A 24,875-nucleotide genomic window follows, 5' to 3' on the forward strand; every position below is an offset into this window, starting at 1 on the left:
TTCCTTTATTTCCAGATTTAATCATAAGGCTCATTGTTATGTACTAGAGCATGTGCGCACATGCGTACTCTTCAAAAAACGGTGCTTTAACTCTCTGTACAAACTAAAATATGTAAATGACATTTGTATATATTCGAAATAAGAGATGCATTGTACTTAATGTCAGCTTGCTTATTATGTTCAAGATAACCATTTATAAAGTCCACTTGTCATAAAAACAAGAAACTATGCTTCTAACCACAGCTCGAGAGCTGTCGTTCCAAACACACAAGTTGCAGTGTGCGAATGTTCGTTTCAACTGTGGTTTTGGGAAACACCAAATTGTTGAACTACGTTAGTTGGCTGATGCTTTTGGGAAATGCATCCCTGGATAGTTAAAGGGTTAGTTCACCCAAAAATGAAAATTCTGTCATTTATTACTTACCCTCATAACAATCATCAGACCACCATCGGATATTTTAGTTGAAATCCGATGGCTCCGTGAGGCCTGCATAGGGAGCAATGACATTTCCTCTATCAAGATCCATAAAGGAACTAAAAACATATTTAAATCAGTTCATGTGAGTACAGTGGTTCAATATTAATATTATAAAGGGACGAGAATATTTTTGGTGCGCCAAAAAAACAAAATAATGATGGCCGATTTCAAAACACTGCTTCAGGAAGCATCGGAGCATAATGAATCAGCGTGTCGAATCATCTGTTCGGAGTGCCAAAGTCACGTGATTTCAGCAGTTTGACACGTGATGCGAATCATGATTCAATATGCTGATTCATAATGCTCTGAAGCTTCCTGAAGCAGTGTTTTGAAATCGGCCAAAAAAAAGTTTAAATGTCATTCAAAACGCAAGTTCTTAGAAATGTCCTCATATGTTTTTGAAAAACTTTTATACCATTTTTAAGAAAGGTTTAAATGTATTGACACCTTGAATAGTATGTGACTGCACATATCTTAATTATTATTTTCCAAAAATGTTATTTTCATTGTATATGTGAACTGCATTCTGAATGTGTGTGTGTTGTTTTTTTTTTTTTTTTTTTTTTTAAACCTGTTAGCATTCCACTGTACCGCTCATGGTACACATAGGCCTACCATTCAAAAGAGACCTTGGGAATGCTATGGGGTAAATAAACTGATAACACACATCCAAGTTTCAAGATAAGTTCCATTAGGAGAGCAAACTGAAAAATGTCAGTCTATGAAGCACACACCTAAAAAGGCTAATGTTTCTATTATTACACCTGGTGTGAAGGCCTGACAAAGCTTGGCGTAGTGACTGGTTTGTAATGAAATCTCTCTTGCAGGAATTATGCATTACTTCCTATATTTAATATTTCAGTCTTTGGCAGGTCTGACTGAACCCTAGTAACCAGTCTTACCTGCTTTATGCATGTAATTTTACCTGCAAATCATATTCTTAAGGGTCCCCGGGGCATGTCCTGTCTGGATGTGCAAACACTAACCCTTCTTTGACACACACACCTGACCTTCATTATCTGCTCTCACTCTTCCTCCACCCCCCTCTTCTCCATTCACTTCATTAAAGTGCAAATCCACTATTGGCAGTATGAATACAGCTCAGACAACATTCAAACCACTGGGGCTCTGCAGGATTTCAATATATTTTCTGAATGCTCTATTCAATCTAGTCAGAAACTTGCGTATGAATGTGCTTATGAGAAATACTATAGCTGGACTAAGTGATAAAGCTAATTCACCACACATCTTACTTTCAATAACTGTTCCGACAATGACAGAAAGTGGTTTCATGCATAGCATATGTTCCAAAATTATTAAATTAAAAACCGAGCCTGTTGGGCCAAGTTCATAATTTAATACTAAGCTGCAAAAAAATATATATATATATATATATATATATATATATATATATATATATCATAAGTAAATATAAATGTATTTACTTTATATAGGCTATGACACCATATTTATCATGTTTATTATATATTATTATTATTATTTTATCAGATAAACTTTAATAAATTTATATTTATGCTTAAAACATTAATTTGCCAATGGGACAAATATATTTAATTAGAAATGTCTTGATATTTTAACACTTACTACAGTTTTTATGTTGAGAAAATATACTCTTTAGATATTTTATAGCAAACAAACACAAAACTAATTAAGAAAATTATGAAATACAATGTGAAAAACTTGCATGTAAATCTATGGAAATATGTTCATTTCTATGCAGCCATTGGTCGACTAGTCAAGTAGTAAAAGCTGCAACATAGGAAAGGAATTGTGTTTGACACTATCTACACTTGCAGACTGCAAATTTAAGTTCACTTCATAAGACTTGGAATATTAAGTAAGCTTTTGCGAATGCAATAGGCATTTTAAATCCATTACTCTGTTTTCTGTTTCTGCCTGAGTATGTTTCTGAAGCTCATCATCAGTTTCCACATCACTGGTTTAATATTCAGCTCCACTCGCGTTCATGTCTGTGTGAGACACATTAGTTGCAGATGACGTGCATAATGTTCAAAGCCTTTGACTAGAACTGTGTAATTAAAGAGATTGACTTTTGTTGCAAGTAGCTTGATGTTTTGAGCCTCTTTGTGCTGCAAGCCTGTTCGGCGGGGTCATTAGATGATGTTTTTTTTTCTCTCTTACGCCTTTTCTTCCCATAAACAAATTTGTCATACAGAAACACAGTACAAAAACAGAGTAATCATGTTAGCGCTCAGGGAGGAAATGACTTGTACCAAGCCATTAGTGTTTCAACAAGGCAACACGAGAGGGCAGAGAGGATAGAATGAAAGAGCAAGGACAGAGAGAGAGAGAGGGGGGTGAAAAAATGTACTAAGACACAAAGGAAGAGGGAGAAAGGGAAAGAGAGAGGAGGAGGAGGAGGATACATACCGAGAGCCAAAAAGAAGAACGGTACACAGAAAAAAAGTGAAAGGAGGCAAGAAGCGTCTGCAGGAGAGGGGTGTTTAGCTCATGCATAATGCATCACGACAGAATTTGGGGAATAAAGGCTTTTCTAACTAAAAGCTGGAGGCAAAGAGAAAAGAATGACTTCACTTGCTTTTTGGCTTGTCTTATCTCATCTTCTCTTTCATTCTTTCTTTTGTTTTCACTCCTGAGCTGTCGGAGGAAGACAGATGCAGCGAGGGCTAATGCATCCCAAAACTACTTTTGTCTGTGGAGAGAAAAGGAGAAAGAGAAAAAAGAAGAGATGAAAATTAAATTTGTGCCAATGCCACAGATGATGCATTTTTATACTTAAAAGTGGGTGTGGAAGTTATATAAAAATAAATAAACTGATTCATGAAAAATTCGGCAAAACATGTGCTATAACCTGCCATTAGTTTTTAATAATAACCACATTGTCACTTTGAATTTAATCATGAGATGATTACTACAATATTCCTAACACAAATGTGCCATTTCAGATGGTTTTCTTCATCAAAATTATCACATTTTCATTCACAACATATAAAAGCACCTGTCCTCAACCATAATTCAATACTCCATATATTAAACATATACAGAAATATAAATATGGATCTTTTAAGTATGGAAGAGGATTAGGGCCAAGCAATAATAAAAAAATAAAACCATCTCGAGATTAAAGTTGTTAAATTTCGAGAAAAAAGTCGAGATAAAATGTTGAGAATAAACTCGTTAAATTACGAGAAAAAAGTCGAGAAAAAATGTTGAGAATAAACTTGTTAAATTACGAGAAAAAAACTTGTTAAATTTCGAGAAAAAAAGTCGAGATAAAATGTTGAGAATAAAGTCATTAAATTATGAGAAAAAAAGTTGTTAAATTACGAGAACAAATTCGTTAAATTATGAGAAAAATATCGTTAAATTTCAAGAAAAAAGTCGAGATAAAATGTTGAGAATAAAGTCATTAAATTGACGAATTTATTCTCGTAATTTAACGAATTTGTTCTCGTAATTGTATGACTTTTTTCTCGTAATTTAATGACTTTATTCTCAACATTTTATCTTGACTTTTTTCTCGAAATTTAACAAGTTTATTCTCAACTTTTTATCTCGACTTTTTTTCTCGTAATTTAACGAGTTTATTCTCAACATTTTATCTTGACTTTTTTCTCGAAATTTAACAAATTTGTTCTCGTAATGTAACTACTTTTTATCTCGAAATTTAATGACTTTATTCTCAACATTTTATCTCAACTTTTTTTCTCGTAATTTAACGAGTTTATTCTCAACATTTTATCTCAACTTTTTTCTCGAAATTTAACGAGTTTTTTCTCGTAATTTAACGAGTTTATTCTCAACATTTTATCTCGACTTTTTTCTGGAAATTTAACGAGTTTTTTCTCGAAATTTAACAACTTTAATCTCGAGATGGTTTTATTTTTTTATTATTGCTTGGCCCTATCCTCTTCCGTATTTAAGGAAACACTACCTGACAAAAAGATTATTCCTCTGTGTACCTATGTTCATATTTTAAATATGTTTGTTATTTTAAATAAATAATTGTGCTTTTTCTGTGTCACCGGCATAATTCATCAACTGATGATCGCTATTTCATTTAGTAAACATGTCATTTGTAAAATATGGGTATTTTGCCAACACCAATTTGACCCATATTTGTGGTCAAACAGAGTTTGTTGACAATTCAATAGATGGATATGAGAATCATTTTGAAACCACTCTTCATTGACGCCAATGGTGATTGTCTATATTTATAATCAATATAACACATTCTTTTTGTACAGTATCTGAAGCTGTTGATCTATATTGAGTGATGGCATTGAAAAACACTCATTTTTATAAAGAAATTGTAAGCAGAAAAAGATTGCACCCAAAAACATGAAAGTGTACTTGCTGAACCAATATATATACTTTTTTTTGTTTTTCTTTGTTAGTCTTGTTTCGTCCCAGTACCCAAGAATCAGTGAAAAATAATTCTCTGTTCAGGGTGTGTGAGCTCTTCCTAAGGAAAATATGCCAGCGGTGTCAATTATTAACACTTAAGAAGCATAAATATTCAGTGAGCCTGATGCCCCATTTCAAGACGCAGAGCAAACAAACAACAAAATGATGAGGAAAACATAGGCAAATATGCAAATTGAGCTTGCTACATGCATCCCTCTAAATTAATATGAATTTATTTATTTTTCTTCATGACTCATATTATCAAAACTGAAAAGGAAAACTTTATTTACATATAGCACATCATTTACAATACTCAACATGCAAAATGTTGCAGCTTAAAAAAAAAAAAACACAATCCGACTATTACAGCAAAAATCACAAAATGTAAATTTTTCTTAAATTGTATTCACAACCACAGTGACAGATAAAAATAGACATGGACTTTGCCTGACACTGACAAAACTATCTCCTAAGTGCTTTCATTTCCTCCAGGTCCTGCTAGAGAGTCTTCTATGTGCTATTAACTCTCTCTCTCGCGCGTTTTCTCTTTTTCTGTCGGTGTGACCCAGTTAAGGGGAAGCTCCAAGGAACTGAGAGGAGTCCAAAGACAGGGCAAAGAATTATATTCTGGTCTCTCTCTTGCTTTCTAGTATCTAGTCCTGCACCTTTGCACAGACTTAACCCCCTTGTGTCTTCCTGTCCCATGTCAACGTACTGTGCCATGTTCAGACAAGCCAGAGTGACATTTACACTCTGGTCCTTACAGACTAAGCCGTCTCTCTGCTTTGACGACATGACTGTGGGCTGTTCAGCCAAGCTCCACTGAGATGGCTTCCAGCACTTTTAGACAAATTATAACCGAGCTCCTGCTGAGCCGCCCCAGGACATGCAGTCTGGTCCAGGAACAGATTCTGTGTTTTGGTCCTCTGCTGACCTCTAACAGTCTGGAGGCTGTGTAAAGCCTGTTTGTACTGCTTCTGACAACTACAGTAGCTGCTGTCTCCTTTTTCTGACAGTGTTTCAGGCATCATTTTGCAGTCTGCGGGAAATCTCAACTACACTGCACCAGGGCCATGTTGAAAAAAAAAAAAAAAAAGTGGAGAACATACAGATGCAGAAGCTACTTTAAAACTTCCAAGCTGCAAAATACTCATCCAGCTTAGCTGCTATGCTAAAAGCTACAATAAATACAGTAAAATATGTAATTATATGTAATTTTACTGTAATAGTCAAACTTACAAATTACCATATGATTTACAATGAAAAATAGTAAAAGGACATTCCCAGAAGATACATCACATAATATTATTTTTATATATAATTAATATTGTTTTCTTATTTTTGTTATCGGTAATGTACATTAAGGAGTTTTGTGTTACATTTTCTGTAGCTACACTATTGACTACAGGGATACTTCACTGCTGGCAAAATTTGCTTTCTATAAAATTTGGCTGCCTATGCAGTAGAAAGGCGGGGAAAAAAACTGAAATTGGTGGTACCTGACTAGAGAAAACGGTAGCACTTTACCCCTAAACCTAACCTTAACCAATGTAGTTACCTTATATTACCCAATACTTTCTTAGGTAAGTACACTGTAAGTACATGTAAGGGCACGTACTGTAAAATAAAGTCCAACCGAGAAAACAAAGGAAAAAAAAGGCTATGGTCTTCCCTTTTGCCAAATAGATAAAAACTACAACACCCATAATGCACTGGGAATGTTGCTGTCCAAAGTCATTCCCACCAGTCTGCTGTATACGCTTGACCAGAGTTAAATACCATTTTGCTTTAATAGGAAATACTTCTTAGCAAACTTTTAGTTATAATGGTGTTGACTTGTATTGGTCCGTGTGCAAGAGTTTAAAGAGTAAACATTTAGCTGGAGTGAGTTACTGTCAGTAGGCAGTGGTTAAAAGCTGCAAAAATCATAAATATGGAGAGAATGCATGGCCTCATGGGATAGTAAAGTGTCCATCAAATGCACATTTAAGAATCTCTGCGGAAGTATTAAGTCATCCAGGTACTTTTCGCCTATGTTTTTCGATTACTATGTATTCGGACATACTACTCTGTTGGAGTGCTGTTTTTCACATACTATATAGTGGGGAAGTATTTGATTTCGACACAGCGAGTGTTTTAAGGCAGCCGACGCTGATGAACTAGTGGCGACGAAAGCAGACTGTGGGGTTGGCTCACGTCGGCAGCGTCTGGGTCCAAAGTTGGACTGACACGCCAAACCGACATTCGACAGCCGACGGCCAAGTAGCACGTCCATTCTCCGCCTGCGCAAGATGAAATGCCTTTCCGTACCAGCAGGAGGCAGTAGCTAAACAGCTAATCAGAATGATCAGATGGCCCAACAGACCGATGAGCTCCGACGTCGATTCAACATGTCGAATTGTCTGAAAAAAAAGCAAATGAGGACCAACTTCAGCCTTGTTGTGTTCCTGCCTTTAGGCAAAACAGAGGGGAAAAAATAAATTTTTCTGTCCAGGTAACACAGAGAATGAGTTAAGATTGTTCATTTACGTATACTACCAACATTGTAACAATAAAAAGTGGGCTGAAATACGGCAAAGTTACACTTTAATATTTATTGCATTATTTTAATCTTGTGTGTTTTGTCTTTGTCAGAATGACCCTGTTTACCGTATATTTGACTGTTGGTCATGTTTCATGGACAGGCCATTTACAATGTATTATGACTCATCATGTGACTTTCTGTTTTACCAACTGTATTATCATAATGGCTATGAGTACATTTTAAAGGGGTCCTTGATTATGATTTCACTTTTTTAACTTTTGTGTTGGGGTGACAACCCAATTATTTACATAATTTACATAAACCCTGCCCCCAGGAACACACAACAAAGGGGGCGAGGCCATGTTGGGCTGCTTTAGAGAAGAGGAAGAGTTGTTATGGTAGAGTGCTGCCATCATTTTACGCCAGACTGCTTCACAAATGAGGGTCAATCAATGCTGGATTTGCACAAAATATTAACATGTCGCCACATGCTAGTCGATGAGTTGAATCAACTCCACGGCAACTACATACATTTATCCACTAACAATTCAGAAACATGGTGTGTTTTTGCTCACACCCAAATAGGGGCAAATTTGACAAGCTATAATAAATGATCTATGGTGTATTTTGAGCTGAAACTTCAGACACATTTTGGGGACACCAGAGACTTATATAACATCTTGTGAAAAGGGCACAATAGGTCCTCTTTAAGGTAAAAAATAAGATTTTGTTAGTTCAAAATTGGTATATTAACATTATATCACTTGATAAAATATAGTTATAATATACAGGCACTGATATGCCATCCCAGAAACAATGTCAACATATTTTTTACTGTTCTGTGAATTCCTGGAGACTACATGCAGCTTCCTCCTTTTTTACTGTCAATAACTGTCTACAATTTTACTGCCTACAGTATAAAAGTATACATTAAAGTTTATAAAAGGGTGCAATATCTTTAGCTACAGATTATATATTTTTTATTTCATCAGTCATATTTTTATGGCACAAAAAAAAAAAAGGAATAAACTAACTTTTTTCAGTCTTTGAATGAATAAACAATCTCAGTTTTCTGACAGCATTAAACAGGTAAACTACAATACACCGTAATTTATATTGTTAAGTTAAAAATATGATCATTGTTATTTAAAAAGAAAGCATTTATCTAAAATGCATTGCAGGAATTAGAATCACTTTTTAAAAATAATTTGTGTCCGAATGAACTAATTCAGTAAAGTGAATCAGACATATCAGCGTTGTATATGAGAGGACAGTATGCACACTCTACTGTACAGCTGTGTGTGCGGTAGATTTAAAAATATAAGGATGTAGCATTTTGTCTCATTAAAGCTGCTATACTACAATTTGTTAGAGAAGATATACAGGTCTACTCTGAAAACAGCTGAAGTACTGTCACACTATTGAAAAATGTAGCTGTTAATATCATCAACACTTTTAGTTATTCCCCAATACAGGTGTTCTTCAGCTCATCACTGCAGGGGCAAAACCACAGCAACACTATACCATGTGTTTCCATTATGCTCTGACCATCTTTTTGAAACACACAGAAGACAAATACGAAACTTCTGGAATATTTACACTCCTTTCAGTATTTTAATATCTCCTTATGTGATGGTGGTCTTAGCTGTGTAAACCAAAAGTACTCAAAACACACATTTGCTCATATATGTTCAGTCAGAAAAGGTGAGTCATGAGCTGATTCACACAGCTTTATTGGCCAAAGTTAAACATTCGATTTCAAGAACAGCCTGTAAATCACAGAGGGGCATTAACCGCCATAATAAGCACTTATAAACATTCACAGCGGAGCTGCTTTCCCAGCGTGTTCCACGTGCGTGCAAGCCTCCCTTAGTGTTTACGTTTCTCTGACAGATAACTGAAGCAGAAGGCTTACAGTAAAGTTGATGCAGGGTGAATGTGCCCTGTTCCTGTCCTGTGAGAGCTGCTGGAGGGGAAGAGTGGGCCTCTGGAAATGGGAGTGTCAAATGAGGGTCTGATAAATGAAAAGCACTCTGATGTAGAACGCCATTTGTTTGGAATGTCATAGATCCCAGGTTTGGGCCTCGTTTGAATCAAACTGAAGGAAGGAAATGTGGGTAGTCTGAATGAACTATTTTTTAAAAGAACATATTTTCTGTTTTACACAATGATTCAAGATGCATTGGCAGCCATATTGGTATCTGCCCCCAATATTTGCATATGCCAGCCCATGATCGAGGCATTACACAAGGGCAGCCAGTATTAACGTCTGGATCTGTGCACAGCTGAATCATCAGACTAGGTAAGCAAGCAAGGACAATAGTGAAAAATGGCAGATGGAGCAATAATAACTGACATGATCCATGATATCATGATATTTTTTGTGATATTTGTGAATTGTCTTTCTAAATGTTTCGTTAGCATGTTGCTAATGTACTGTTAAATGTGGTTAAAATTACCATAGTTTCTTACTGTATTCACGGAGACAAGAGCCGTCGCTATTTTCATTTTTTAAACACTTGCAGTCTGTATAATGCATAAACACAACTTCATTCTTTATAAATCTCTCCAACAGTGTGTAATGTTAGCTTTAGCCACGGAGCACTATCAAACTCATTCAGAATCGAATGTAAACATCCAAATAAATGCCATACTTACACAATTAGACATGCTGCATGACGAACACTTTGTAAAGATCCATTTTGAGGGTTATATTAGCTGTGTGAACTTTGTTTATGCAATGATAGAGTGGAGAGCTCGGGAGGGGGCGGAGAGCGCGAGCAATTAAAGGGGCCGCAGCCTGAATCGGCACATTTCTAATTATGCCTCAAAATAGGCAGTTAAAAAAATGTATTAAAACAAATCTATGGGGTATTTTGAGCTGAAACTTCACAGACACATTCAGGGGACACCTTAGACTTATATTACATCTCGTAAAAAAAAATGTTTGATGGCACCTTTAAAGGCAACAAATTATAGCCACAATCAAAATGGCATCCCATGTTATTCTATTTTTAAACACAAATAAAATAATCAGTAATCAGCACTGGGTAAAATTTCCATATCAGTGCAGTTTTGTCTCCAGAAGATGACATGTAAAATAATAAAAACAGATTTTGCTATCTGAAAAGGCCATCTTACATCAGTATGACTTTTCCAGGCTAGTTTATTTCTAGTTAGTCCTGGTTGAGTGTATGTCAAGTTGGTGGCATAACAATGCAGTACACTATCTGATATTAAATGGTTTAGGCCACACTCTCCTGTCAGACCCAGCGCTACAAGATGGCAGGTAAAAGACAAAGGAATAATAGGCTGATAACAAAGGTCACTGCCGTCACTTACAGCAGAACAATAGACCGACACACAAAGCATTGTGTTGGAACGCCATGGAGAGATACAGCCAACACATGAAGCTTAATGAATGTAGTGAGAGGGACATTATCTTGTTATAGCATAAATTGTTTCACTGAGCCCCTTTTGTACCCTACCAATGTTTCACATAGATAAGAAAAAAGGGATTCAGGTAATATCAGACTCTGACAGACTCCAGTGAGCAAAATGCTTTTCAATAAACCAACAGATGTAGCCACTTTCTGTCTGGCCTGGTAGCTGTCTATTCATTCAGGCCTCATGAAACACAATTGTCTGTCTACGCAGAAAGCAACATCATCACAGCCAATCAGAACCGTATGAGCGCTCCGCTCTCTCTCTCACAATGCACTGCACAGCTGAAGAGGGATAAACTAAGAACTTAAGCCATTGCCTACTTTTTATTGTTTATCTTGTGAAACTTGAATGATTTTCCATATACAGTAATAAGGATGTGCAATGAAACCATTATCTCTATTTGTACCTTTATCTATTGCAATGACAAAATGTATCTCTTTCTGAATCTCTATTTGGATAGTACCAAGTGTAGATGGGGCTTTAAAGGGATAGTTCACCCAAAAATGAAAATTCAGTCATCATTTACTCACCCTCCGGTTGTTCCAAACCGGTATACATTTCTTTGTTCTGTTGAACACAAAGGAAGATATTTTGAAGAATGTGGGAAACCGAACAGTTCTGGGCCACCACTGACTTCCACAGTATTTTTTTTTTAATACTATGGAAGTCAACGGTGCTCCAAAGTGGCCTGGTTACAGACTTTTTAAAAATATCTTCCTTTGTGTTCAGCAGAACAAAGAAATTTATACAGGTTTAGAACAACTTGAGGGGGAGTAAATGATGACAGAATTTTCATTTTTGGGTGAACTATCCCTTTAAGTGCCATGTAACTCGATTCCATTTAGAAAATATGCCTTACTACGCTTGATTATTTTTTATTATAAACTTTATTTAAAATAAAGCTAAAAAAATTAAACTGAAAAGGTTCTGCTTGATTCGGAAATATAATGATAATAGCCCATGGCATTTTTTTATTTAATGACAAGTTTGCTCAATAATACAGTAGGATATGCAACTCGGCCACCTGATCTGAAGCATAGATCTGAGCATGAAATCACACTTTACAGACTCACCATTGCATTGTATTTTTATATATTCAAAAGAATATAAAAATTCTGCTTTACCCTTGAGTTTGTTGGATAATTAGTCAATTCTATTTAGCAACGACACATTCAATTTATCAAAAGTGACAGTAAAGACATTTATAATATTACAATAGATTTCTATTTCAAATAAATGTAGTTCTTTTTAACTTTGTTTTCATCAAAGAATCTGGTTTCCACAAAAATATAAGCAGCATAACTGTTTTCAACATTGATAGTGTTAAGAAATGTTTCTTCAGCAAATCAGCATATTAGAATGATTTCTGAAGAATCATATTACACTGAAGACTTGAGCAATGATGCTGAAAATTCAGCTTTGCCATTACAGGAATAAATTACATTTTAAAATTGTAATAATATTTTGCAATATTACTGTTTTACTGTATTTTGATCAAATAAATGCAGCCTTGGTGAGCATAAAAGACTTCAAAAACATGAAAAATCTTACTGACCCAAACTTTTCAACACTAGTGTTTATATATACACTGTAAAAATGTCATTTTAACTGTAAAAGACTGTAAGGTCTGTGTAACGCTTCACAATTCAATTTTCAGACCATACAATGCAAATGCAAAAATGAAAAATTGAAACCAGACGTTCATTTTTCCTGTTTTTCAGTTACATCATCAATGGATATTTGCCATTTTTTCCCCCTTTTTTTCAATTTTACTTTTGCTGAATTATGACTTTAGAAACAATCATTTGAATAAATGAAATCTAACTGATTTTCTATTTTTTCCATTTTTTGTCTTGTAATTTGCGTCGTGGCTGTGCCATTAGCATGGGGGTGCATTTTACTTGGTAGGCTACAGTACAACCATGAGATCCCAGTTCATTTTCAGTGGGATAGGCAGCAGACGGAGGGCAGATCGAGCAGCGCTTGCTAGATCCTTCACGTCAATATGAAAGATAAAAATACTACCAAGCGAAAATATACAAAAAATTTATAAAAAATATACAAAACATTGTTAAGTTTTTAGCTCTTGTTTGTAATACAATATTTGTACAGTAAAAATGTTTTCTCTAGCAAGCGCTGCTCGATCTGCCCTCCATCTGCTGCCTATCCCTCTGAAAATGAACTGGGATCTCGTGGTTGTACTGTAGCCTACCAAGTAAAATGCACCCCCTGACCATATATATTGGTCATGTATATTGGTCATATATATATAATATACATGTATAATGTATATTAATAAAATAAAGTAATAACAAATAAGTAAATACAAACAAGCTGGACAATGTGCCAAATCAGCCAGGCCGCCGGGATTTCACTTTTCCCAGCTGCTCGCGATGGCCAGTCCGAGACTGCCTTATATTTAGCACAGTTATTTTATTAATAATTAAAAATGATATCACTAAAAAAATGCAACAGTAAAAACCTGTTAATTGGTTAGTAAGTTCCCATATTATATATGGAGAAAAAATGTAATAGATCAAACCTTACATTTTGTGTAATTTTCCAGGAAATTACTCTAAAATGTACAATTTTTGGAAGTAAAAAGAACAAAGCAACATATAATTTACAGTGAAATCCCATGAACTGACAATTCCACAATTCTCTGTGTGACACTTCACATTTGATGGTTTTCAATTTTCAAAATTTCAATTTTCTCATCAGTTACTTTAGGGTTTTATGTTAAATTTATGTTGTTAAATGAATCTTTACTGCATTATTTTAGTGTCATGTTTGTATGACATCACTGTCTGCATCTTCTTAGTATTTACCTCAGCTAGAGGAAAAGCTACTTTTTTAAACTTTGATTCATCATGTGGTTTTTCTCTTTACCAGCAGTGTTATTATGGTGGATGTGAGTATACGTCAAAAGTGCAAAACAGATTTTAGTTGCAGCATGGCCTTGATAATTCAGCAGAAAAGGGCTGTTGGATTTACCCTTTTTTAATTACAGTTTTAAATTGTAAAATGTACAGGTTGTTATGTAAATATATTTATACCTTTACTGTATTTTTTTAATTATTATTCTGGCAACCACAGCTGCCAGTTTTATTTTGTAAAAATGATGTTTTTTTGTTTTTTTTACAGTGTAGAAAAATAAGTAAGGACAACCTAGTGCATCACCACAGTAACAGAAACCAAGTAACCAATAAAATACAGTCAGTAGCACAGTTGCACATATTGCAAATATTTCATTGTCAAAAACAAATAAAGTTGTAAAGTGACAAGCGAGATACTTTTCAACAGCAACACAGGATAGACTCTTAAACGGGCACCACTTTTAAACAAATCAAAAGAGAGGAACGTTATACAGCTGATTTAACAAAACACCATTCACAGCCACATCAAAGGAACCCTGCTCAGGTTCTCTGATGAGTCAAAACACCTCTGGCTATTATTTCAACAGGGTTTTGAACAGCGTACAGTTACAACAGCCCTGCATTCCAGCAGTTCCTTGTGTAAATATTTGGTTTCGACGTCTCTCATTGAGAAGGGAGGGGCGGCCTGGCAGCAGGAGAGAGTGCGCCACGGCGAATCCCAGAAGCAGCACGCGGGCCGCCACAGAGGACGGACTCAAGCCGTGCGGTTGCCACCCTGGAAAGGACCACACACACAAAGGGCCCAAAGAAGCCAGGCCACCTCAGCGAAGCTGCAGAAAGGGAGACATGTTTGACTTGGAGAGCTAAGGAATGTAAAAGGGATTATTAAACAGTTTTGGATTGAACAAGACACACCAGTTTTATGCACAAGCGATAAAGACAAGTCTGAGCCGATAACGTGAATCAAGTTAAATCAGAGGCCAAGTGTTTGTTATTTCTGGAAGTAATTGCATTGCCACTGTGAAAACTGAGAGGGGTGTGTAAAACGCAGGAATTTCGCAAACAATAACATTTTAAAAGGATAGTTCGCCAAAATAATTAAATTACTGTCAACATTTACTCACTACTTGTCATTCTAAAACTTTTTTTGAAGGAAATTAATACTTTTATTCAACAACGATGCATTAAATTGATCAAAAGCGACAACAAAAACATTTCTGTCATGACAACTCTCGGAGTGTTTGGCATGGTAATGAGTATGACAATGATGATATGTTTGGTCTTGGCGGAAAAGATCTGCTACGCTGCTGCTGCTTTTATTGCTGCTGTTGATTATTGCTGCTGCTGCAGAGCAAGTATGGGACTTGCTACTGCCAATACATACACGGCACTCTGCTGCTGTGAACAAGTAAGACATGCTGCTGCTGTACAATATAACGTACATGAATTACCCATAGCAGATCTATACAGGTGGAGCTGGGGAAGGTGGAGGATTTCTGAAGCGTTCAGTAGCTCATTGGATACAGCAGAACTAATGATCTGTGTCCTATAGATAATGATGTGATTATGAGCAGGATGAGTTAAGGACCTATTAGCCTGCGCCATCTAGAGTTTCATGACAGAACTTATAAGAGGGGCACAACTTAACATGGAGCTAGTTGTAACACATATGGTTTAAAGGTTTCCACACATGCCAGCATGACAAAACTTAATGTATTTATAGTTGCAATATCAACACTGTATATATAAAAAAAAAAAATCAAAATGCACCAAAATTCAAGAATCTTTGGAAGATATCACTGAACATGTATATAGCAAAAGTCAATTTCTTCCTGAAGTAGTTTTTAGTATATATGAGACATTTATTTAGTATATAAAATGAGACAAATCTGCTATTATTTTAATCTACAGTCTGTTATTTAGCAGTGTAGATAGTTCTTTAATGCTTATCTAACCAGCAGACGACACTAGCTGGGGTTAAATCCCAGTAACACTACGTTACAATGTGCCTCTATTAGAACTTTGCTATTCTATGATGTCAGCGATATAATTCACATTAACAACTTTTATGAATTGAGAAACCATGAGAAGACGGTTAATAAACACTGAGAATCAATGTTCAGAAATGATTAATTAGTATAATGCTTTGAACTATGCTGTGTAGCCATTATTTTATATGAAAAAGTTCATGATTGTATTTTATTGACAAAATATTTTAGTTTGTCTTGTAACATTTTAAAGGGATAGTTCGCCCAAAAATGAAAATTCTGTCATCATTCACTCCCAAACATTTTTCCAAACCTGTATACATTTCTTTGTTCTACTGAACACAAAGAAAGATATTTGGAATAATGTTTATAACCAAGCAGATCTCGTCCCACTTTGACTACCATGGTAGGAAAAAAAAAACATTATGGCAGTCAATGGGGGACGAGATCTGCTTGGTTATAAACATTCTTCCAAATATCTTCCTTTGTGTTCAGCAGAACAAAGAAATTCATACAGGTTTGGAACAACTTGAAGGGGAGTAAATGATGACAGAATTTACATTTTTTGGCTGAACTATCACGTTAAGCTGTCATGTTACAACATGCCCCATCTATGGGGTTGTCACATTTCACTTCCATTCTTTCAGGGTAAATGAGGAAAAAAGTGTACACTGCATTAATGAAACAAAACCACATAAAAATGTGTGGAATTAATGCGGGGGGGAAATACTCTGAACCCCAAGTGGATTTACACAAACTGAGAAGGTTAATAATACTGTTAGGTTGTGCCCCACTCTCCCTTATGTTGTCATTAAAATATATTTAAATAGAAAACAGTTATTTTAAATTGTAATAATATTACACAATATTACTGGTTTTACTGTATATTTGACCAAATAAATGCAGCCTTGGTGAGCATGAGAGAAAAAAAACAACTTTTGAATGGTAGTGTACATTCTTTCGAGGAACACAAAAAAAAAACATTTTGAAAAATATATCTGTTTTCTTGTCTGTGCAGTGAAAGACAGTAGAGTCCATATGCTTTGGACCCCACTGACTTTCATTGTATATGGACAAAAGCAGGTATGGAACGACATGAGGGTGAGTAAATGATCACAGAATGTTCATTTTTGGCTGAACTATCCCTTTAATTTGAGGTCCATCATCTGGTTTCGCATGTCGAATGTGCCATAGTGGCCATAGTGAGGAGATCTGTGACAGGTGTCGTCCTATCAGCCATGCTCTTGGCTCTGGGTGTCACATTTATTATCCCAGGGCGTATGTGGTAATGATCGGCAGGAAGCATGTGTGCATGTGGGTGGTGTGTCTGAGCGGTGAAGGAGTTATTAAGGGGATGATGTCAACACTCAGCCTGCCTCATGTTGCCTAATCAGGCCTATGCTGCCCAAAGCCTCCTACACAGGGAGGTCCGGGCTAGAGTCCATGCCTGTCAGTCCCACATCACCGCACACCACAGCGGAGAGCAACACACACACACACACACATACACGCTTTCGCCATGCCACAAACTCACATCACTAACCACACTGTCAAAATGCCACACAATTGACACGAGTGGCTGTTTATATGCAAACCAAGTCACACACTCGTTAAGTTTCTGTTGAGTCACTTGATAAAACAGGCTCTTCTGGAAGGTGCATTCTGGTCTGCCGTAATGTGACTGCTTTAACAGCTGTAGAGCTTTGATCTGACCAAGATCATTTAAGGGTAGGATTGCGTATATGGGGCAGAAGATGACATCCTGCGAGCTCGTGAAAGTAGACAGACATCAAACGGCTGCAGCACAGACATTAATTTCACTGCCGACGGTCAGACAGCCAAGACCTTGACAGCACTGCTCCAACATCTTCGTCACTCTGAGATTTTAAGAGCAACAGTGAGCGAGTGTCTGGAGCGAGCAGAGTAGGAAGAGTCTGAAATTCACTTTGATAGGCTTCTATTGCCAGAGTTCTTGACTAAACTTGACAGAAAGTGGCAGAGAGCTGCTGCTGACAGTGTGCTCTTCAAATACATGAAAGAACATGTGGAAAAGGAGAGAAAAGGTTGCCACATCAAAAAGCCCTGTGGAGGTGTTTGACATGAGCTGTTTTTAATCCTCTCTGATTACAGACTTGGGAAGGCATACATTTTTAATACTTTTAATACTTAATACCGCTGATACTGCTGGAAATGTACAACTTTCATTTACAATCCAATGTGAGTGTAAAAGTGACAATTAAAGATTTTTTTTTTACAGAAAAAAAAACTTTTGCTCATGCAAAACTTGTGCAAAACCACCATGATAAGGCATTTTAGTAGTTTTAAGCACGTTGCTGTATGGTTGCTAAAGCCGGGCTCTCACTACAGGAGTTTTAGGCCGATTTTCCCTGATTTTCCCCTCCTGAAAATTGGAGAAAAAATCTTTTCGAGGACCTCGATCGGTTCCAATGTTCGGCGCAGATTATCTGGTAATGTGAGGCGTTCACAGATCGAATCTTGCACCTCCTGATCTGCTCTCACACAAATCGGGGCCGCCCCGATCATATCAGACATGTTTGATATTTAGGATTTTTGTTTTGTTTTTTGCAGCATTGTGATGTGGTACCTAAGGTGTTCAATGTTGGTATGTAGTTGCTTAGTTGATTGCGTTAAAACAGCCCACCCCAAGTCCCTATGATATTCTGATCTGTGGATATGGCTCAGGTCCCTCCCTCAATGTAAGTCTGTTGGATTTGTTTTGTCAGTTTAATCTTGCACCAAGCTAGAATCGTTCATCTGAATGCTTAGAAAAGTAATAGCACACCTCTCCTCAACAAGCCACATAATTTGATGTGTCATTTGTGTCTGCACCACATACAGTACAGTGTGGGATGGGTTACAGTTACCTTTAGTACTTACAGTTAAGTGTTCTAAAACAATTACATGCAAAATTAATAATGGTGCTTGGAATTGGAAGTACAAACAGTATTTTCCACTCTAGAAAAAGACCCAAAGCATATGGTCACTAAAAAAACACATTGTATAGATGCACTCACACATATAAATTCTTTGGTAACTTTTTCAAGGACTCCTAGTATTAGATAGATCTGAGCAGGTGCTAAAATCTGCCACTGAGAAAGAAAGTGACATCATAACTTCTGGAGGTAATACAAGTGCAACTCGAAATTACCTGTCTATTCTCACAAATATCTCATTTAAAAACAATCTTCCTGTCACGAATCCTGTCAGTTCCGGACTACACTTCCCAGCATCCTCCTTGCCTATCACCTGCACTCACTCCACCAATCACCGCATACTCCTGAAGCTCTTTACCTGGACTATAAAGGACTCTCATTCACACACACACATTGCGAGGTCTTGTTTCACCCAGTGTACAATTCTGAGCATTATTTACCCTGTCTGTCTGCCTGTTTCTGATCCTGTCTGTTCCCCATGTTCGTATCTCTGCCGCCTGCCCTTTGGACCTTTTGGATTGTTTATTGTTTCCTGGTTTTGTGAACGATATCTGCCTGCCCTGATTCTTTGCCTGTTCCTCAACTACGATTCTGCCTGCTCTCCGCCATACCTGTTTGCCACTGTTTGACCATTGCCTGTTTAACTACGAACTCTGTTTAATAAAGCCTGCAGATGGATCTTACCTTGAGTCCCACCTCGTTACACTTCCTCTTTTTTCTTTTTTTTCTTTCTTTTTTTTCTTTTTTTTTTTTATTTACCTTGCAATGAATCATACTATCTGTGAGAGATGCTTTCTTGGAAGGTCTAGTTTTCCTGCCAAATTCCCTAAGCTAACTCCCTAATGGCCCTCAACTAAGGATGATGGTGTGAGGGAAGGTTTATGTTGGTCTAAGAAAGTTTTGACTTTAAAGACCAAATGAAATTATTTGACAAGCACAGTTTTCTGTTCAGTGCTCATGCATTACCTTTTAAAGGTCCCGTTCTTCGTGATCCCATGTTTCAAACTTTAGTTAGTGTGTATGTTGTTGTTGTTAGAGTATAAATAAAATCTGTAAAATTTTAAAGCTCAAAGTTCAATGCCAAGCGAGATATTTTATTTAACAGAAGTCGCCTACATCGAACGGCCAGTTTGGACTACATCCCTCTAGAGTGTGTTTGTCGCCATGTCGTCGAAACGCTGTTATTTTCATCCCGCAGTCCAATCACCGGGTCTGATTCCGGCTCAAATTGATAGGGTAAAATTAAAGACATGTTTACAATAACACTGAGCGCGTGCATCTCCACGTTATGGTAAGAGGCGTGACCTTTCCGGGCAAGGTTCGCTAAGCTGCTGTCGAATCACAACACAGGAACCGCTGGCACAATCAGAACTCGTTACGTATTTCTGAAGGAGGGACTTCATAGAACAAGGAAGTCATCAGCCCGTTTTTATGACAGTGGAAACAGCGGTATACAGATAAGTAAATTATGTGAAAAATACTGTGTTTTTTTACACGCGAAACATGAGCACATGTTATATTGCACACTATAAACACAATCAAAGCTTCAAAAAAACCACGAAAAACGGGACCTTTAAAACAGGAAGTTGAAAGCATTTGTGACAATGTTAATTAAAATCAAAATTAATTTCCAATATATATACTGCTTTCAACTAAAAACGGAAACATTTTTATGCATTTTGGCCATTCATGTACACAACAACTGTTTTTGGGGGGGCCTAAAAAAACGCAAGTTTTTTAAAACGGGTTTCAAAGTGCAAGTTTTTGAAAACAATACCATTATTGTCCCCATGTAAACAACAAAAACACAAATCTGTGAAAACGGTGACCTCATGCACATGCATGATTTGTGTTAGCATGATTTTAGTGTGCATCAAAATTTAAGAAACATATGGCACATATGGTCTTGATAAAAAATAATACATTATAAATAAAAAAACTTGAGGTCTTGAATGTTACTTAGAAAATTTTCTAACCAAAAGAAAGCACATCTGATGTGAGCCAGACATCAGAGGTGTTTAAAAATGCCTCATTGGCCCATCATTGCAAGTCACGAAGCAGCGCAGCGCAGCGCAGCAACCGGACTGTACCGAGGCGTCATAACAAGTGTTGCATAAATCATTGTGTTTCTCCTGGCAGGCAGCAGTGTATCATGAATGATTGATGTCTGGCCCTTCTCCTCCACGTCCTAATGCATGCTCAGGGCTCTTTTTCCTGAAATAACAGTTTTGATGACCCTGGGGCTGGGGGGAGGGCAGGTTAGACAAGAACACTCAAGTTGGGTTATTTCTGTATGAAATATTGATTGCCACTGATGGACCATTACCATGTAGAATAGGATGGATTACCACAGAGAAGAGAAACTATCTAAGGACTAGCGATATAAAGACGAAGGGAATTAAATGGGAGGTCTGACAGGAGCAAAGCCACCATGCTGATAAAAAGAACAAGTGATTTAGGGAAAGGCAGAGATGTTAACTCGGTGGTAGGGGCTTCTCTCAATTCCTCTCTGCTTTTCTCCCTCGCTCTTTCCGTTTCTCTCATTCCTGCTAAATGCACCTGCTTGCTGGGCCATCAGGACCAAATAATTGGCAGATCAGTTAAGGGCCTGTGTATCTCATCTATCCTGCTGTTCAGGCACCACATGGGTGAATATTCTCCACCTCCAGCTCCTGGATCACCTGCTGCTCATGGGCTGGCCTCGAAATCAACTCATACATGATACACAGAGTAAGATATTTACTGGTGAGGGAAAAACACGCTCTTGAACAACTAAGTGAAGCATTTGTGACCAGCTGATAATGGGACAAATAACGAGTTTACACAATGAAAAGAAGGAAAAATCTTTTTAAAAATTAGTTTAAAACACATGTGCCAACTTCTTAGAAATGTACTCTTTGTATTCAAGTTCGTTTTATATTGTTTTGAAAAATTTGTATATTATTTTCCAGAAAAGTTTTAATTTAATGACTCTAAAAATGTAAAAATATTCTCATAATTTAATGACTTTATTCTCAACATTTTATCTCGACTTTTTTCTCGAAATTTAACAACTTTAATCTCGAGATTTTTTTTTTTTTAAATTTTATTATTGCTTGGCCCTAATCCTCTTCTGTAAAAAATGTCATGTGGTGTAACCATCAAGTAAAAAGTAATAACACATTTTCCTTGTACCTTGAATACATGAGTGTACAAATCTACTTAAAAGGTTTTTTCAATAAGTATTAAAATATATTTTTCACAGTAAAATTTTTGTAACAGATCTCATGAATAATGAATCAAAAAATACCATGATTTTCAATAATTATACTAATGAGGCTTTTTTTCTTGATTATATCAAGACAACATTCTGACATTTTTTACTTCATGCCTTCACCCCCAACCCCAAATCCCCCCCCAAAAAATAATAATTTTCAATACAGAAATTCAAAACATGTTTATTTTAGAAGGTGTCGCTGTATGTATCAAATCAATTAATATATGAAGACAAAAATATTAGCAGCATCACAAAATGGTCACACTTTATTTGGTAACACTATATCTATAGTAATTATTATAAATTGTGCATAATTACATGCAACCCCAAACCACACCCTAATCCTAATCCTATAATAAGTACATGTAGTTAATTACTATTACTCAATACTTCAATATATAATAGGGGTTTGATGAAACAGGTAGCTCCTGTCAGACGCTTAGGCTCTGTTGTGCAATAAATCCACCGCCTAAGTCTTGTCAGTCATCTCGTCATCATGTGATTTCTGCTGCACTACGTACGACTCTGCAGCTCCTGTTGGTTGAGCTGGATGGGATTAAAGCGACCATTTTCCAACTGAATTAAATGGCTTTTATTTCAGTAATGTAAATGTAGCAGTGACATATTCTATCCAAATTTCACCCTCACACTCCGTCATGGCAATATCGCGAGACAGCTTTTCACCTTGACAAGAAATCTCGTCACATTTTAATCTTACGAGATCTCGTGGCATGAGATCTCATCACACCCCTAATATATAATTACACTCTAACATGGACACCAATGTAACCATTTCTTTAAGGTGACACTGTTACAATGTAATTACACAAACTATTAAGTAAAATTAATTAACTACAAGTAATTGCCATAGGGTTAAGATTTGGGGTTAGTTGCTTGTAATTTGCATATTTAATTTTATTATTATAGTAAGTACATGTAACATGTAACTACACAATAAAATAAAGTGTTAGCCACAATACACACTGCTTCTAAAAAAAATACTTGCTTCTCAAGAAAGAAGAAAGAGCTGCACAGCTTTATTCTTTTAACTGACATTGATTCTACAAGGCAACAGCAATCGCATGTTCACAGGTCATGTGGCTGCGGTCACATGCTCGTCTCAGAGTGAAGCGGGGACCACCCTGTCTGCTCCACTTACTCTCAAACACATTTGAAAGCACTTGCAAGGTCAAAGCTAGGTGTAAAAGGCAACGTGACTGTGATGTGTGAAGGAGTTTAAAATCCAGATGAACGCCTAGTGCTCTAATCCTTCTTTTCAAGTGTTGGGTTAAGAGAGACAACTAGTACAAAGAGTTTAAGTCCAAATACTACTCAACTCTTTAAACCTTCAGACTTATCCTCCCTCTGCATACAAATGTGACTGGAAATGATATCAAAAAAGAATCGCTATCTGCTGCAGGCAAACCTAGAGCTCTTATGAGTGAAATCAAACGATGTTCTGAAAGTATTTCTTCAAAAAAATCTATCGTCCTGTGAATAATTTTACAGATGATTAACTGTGAAATGGACATTTGAAATATACTGGGCTGGAAAGTGGCAGCATGAATTTCTGTCTTTATCCAGAACAAAATGCTACAGCACCAGCATCAGCAAAACAGTAAGTGAAGTGAATCTGCTTACTATCTGGAAAAATGATATGCTTGTCCAGTCAAGGTGCTTATCTGACACATTTACAATAAATTATTCAATGACGAGCAGTGGAGTGTTGTGAATAAACTCATTAGCTCATGATATTTCAGGCTACTGTGTCACAAGCTTTCAAATAAATGAATGTGTTGACGGAGCAGGAAGAGAAAGAAATCCCTCAGGGAACAAGAGCTTCAGACTTCCTTTAGTCCACATGTCTTTTGGGGAGGGAAGGAAATATATAATTGAATAATATTGTACTGTACTAGTATTACAACAGCACAGTACAAGTAGAAGAGACCAGGGAGTGTTGTAATACATGTTGTTTTAATGCCTGTACCTCTGTTTTTTGTGCATTGTGTCTCAAGCTTTCATACTGTAGATTCCCATATCCCATAAAAAATAAAACAAAATCACACTTTATGGGTCTAGTAGAAACAGGGTTGTGCAAGGTAATACCAACCTAGAATTTATTATATCCTAATTTATTACATATGATAAAAACTAAATTAGGTGTTATTTCAAACATTCTATCTATCTATCTATCTATCTATCTATCTATCTATCTATCTATCTATCTATCTATCTATCTATCTATCTATCTATCTATCTATCTATCTATCTATCTATCCATCCATCCATCCATCCATCCATCCATCCACCCACCCACCATTGTTAATACATAGGTATTAATACGTAACTTTCAAAGACACAAAACATACAGTCCATTTTTTTTGTTTAGAAAGGTGTTGAAACGTACAATATTGCCATATTTATAGCAATAAAACGTAAAAACACTTACTTTTTTTGCTATAAAAATATTTACAAATCTTTCATGTCATAAAGATATATATATAATTTCCCTTTTATCGTTTTGTAGATAAATGTAAGATCCCTAAACCCCATCCAGAACCTAAATATACCCATTTTATACAGAATGTTAAAAGAATAAAACTAAATGGACAGAAATGTGACAATTTGAGTAAAAATAACATTAAAGGTGCCATCGAACATTTTTTTACAAGATGTAATATAAGTCTAAGGTGTCCCCTGAATGTGTCTATGAAGTTGCAGCTCAAAATACCCCATAGATTTTTTTTAATTAATTTTTTTAGCTGCCTATTTTGGGGCATCATTAAATATGAGCCGATTTAAGCAGCGGCCCCTTTAAATGCTCATGCTCCCCGCCCACGGAGCTCGCGCTTGCCTTAAACAATGCATAAACAAAGTTTACACTGCTAATATAACCCTCAAAATGGATCTTTACAAAGTGTTCATCATGCAACATGTCTAAT

At 36.4% G+C, this 24,875-nt stretch overlaps 1 long non-coding RNA gene across 1 annotated transcript in view; it reads right to left on the reverse strand.

Moving 5' to 3' along the window:
• Window positions 1-2,528: 2,528 nt before the first annotated feature.
• Window positions 2,529-24,875, reverse strand: part of LOC125267535 — a 73,692-nt gene continuing 51,345 nt past the window's right edge. Inside the window, exon 3 of the long non-coding RNA XR_007184692.1 lies at window positions 2,529-3,173. This is a non-coding gene — a long non-coding RNA (uncharacterized LOC125267535). The remainder of the gene's footprint in view (window positions 3,174-24,875) is intronic.

Source organism: Megalobrama amblycephala, linkage group LG4 (assembly GCF_018812025.1).
Source record: "Megalobrama amblycephala isolate DHTTF-2021 linkage group LG4, ASM1881202v1, whole genome shotgun sequence".
NCBI lineage: Eukaryota > Metazoa > Chordata > Actinopteri > Cypriniformes > Xenocyprididae > Megalobrama > Megalobrama amblycephala.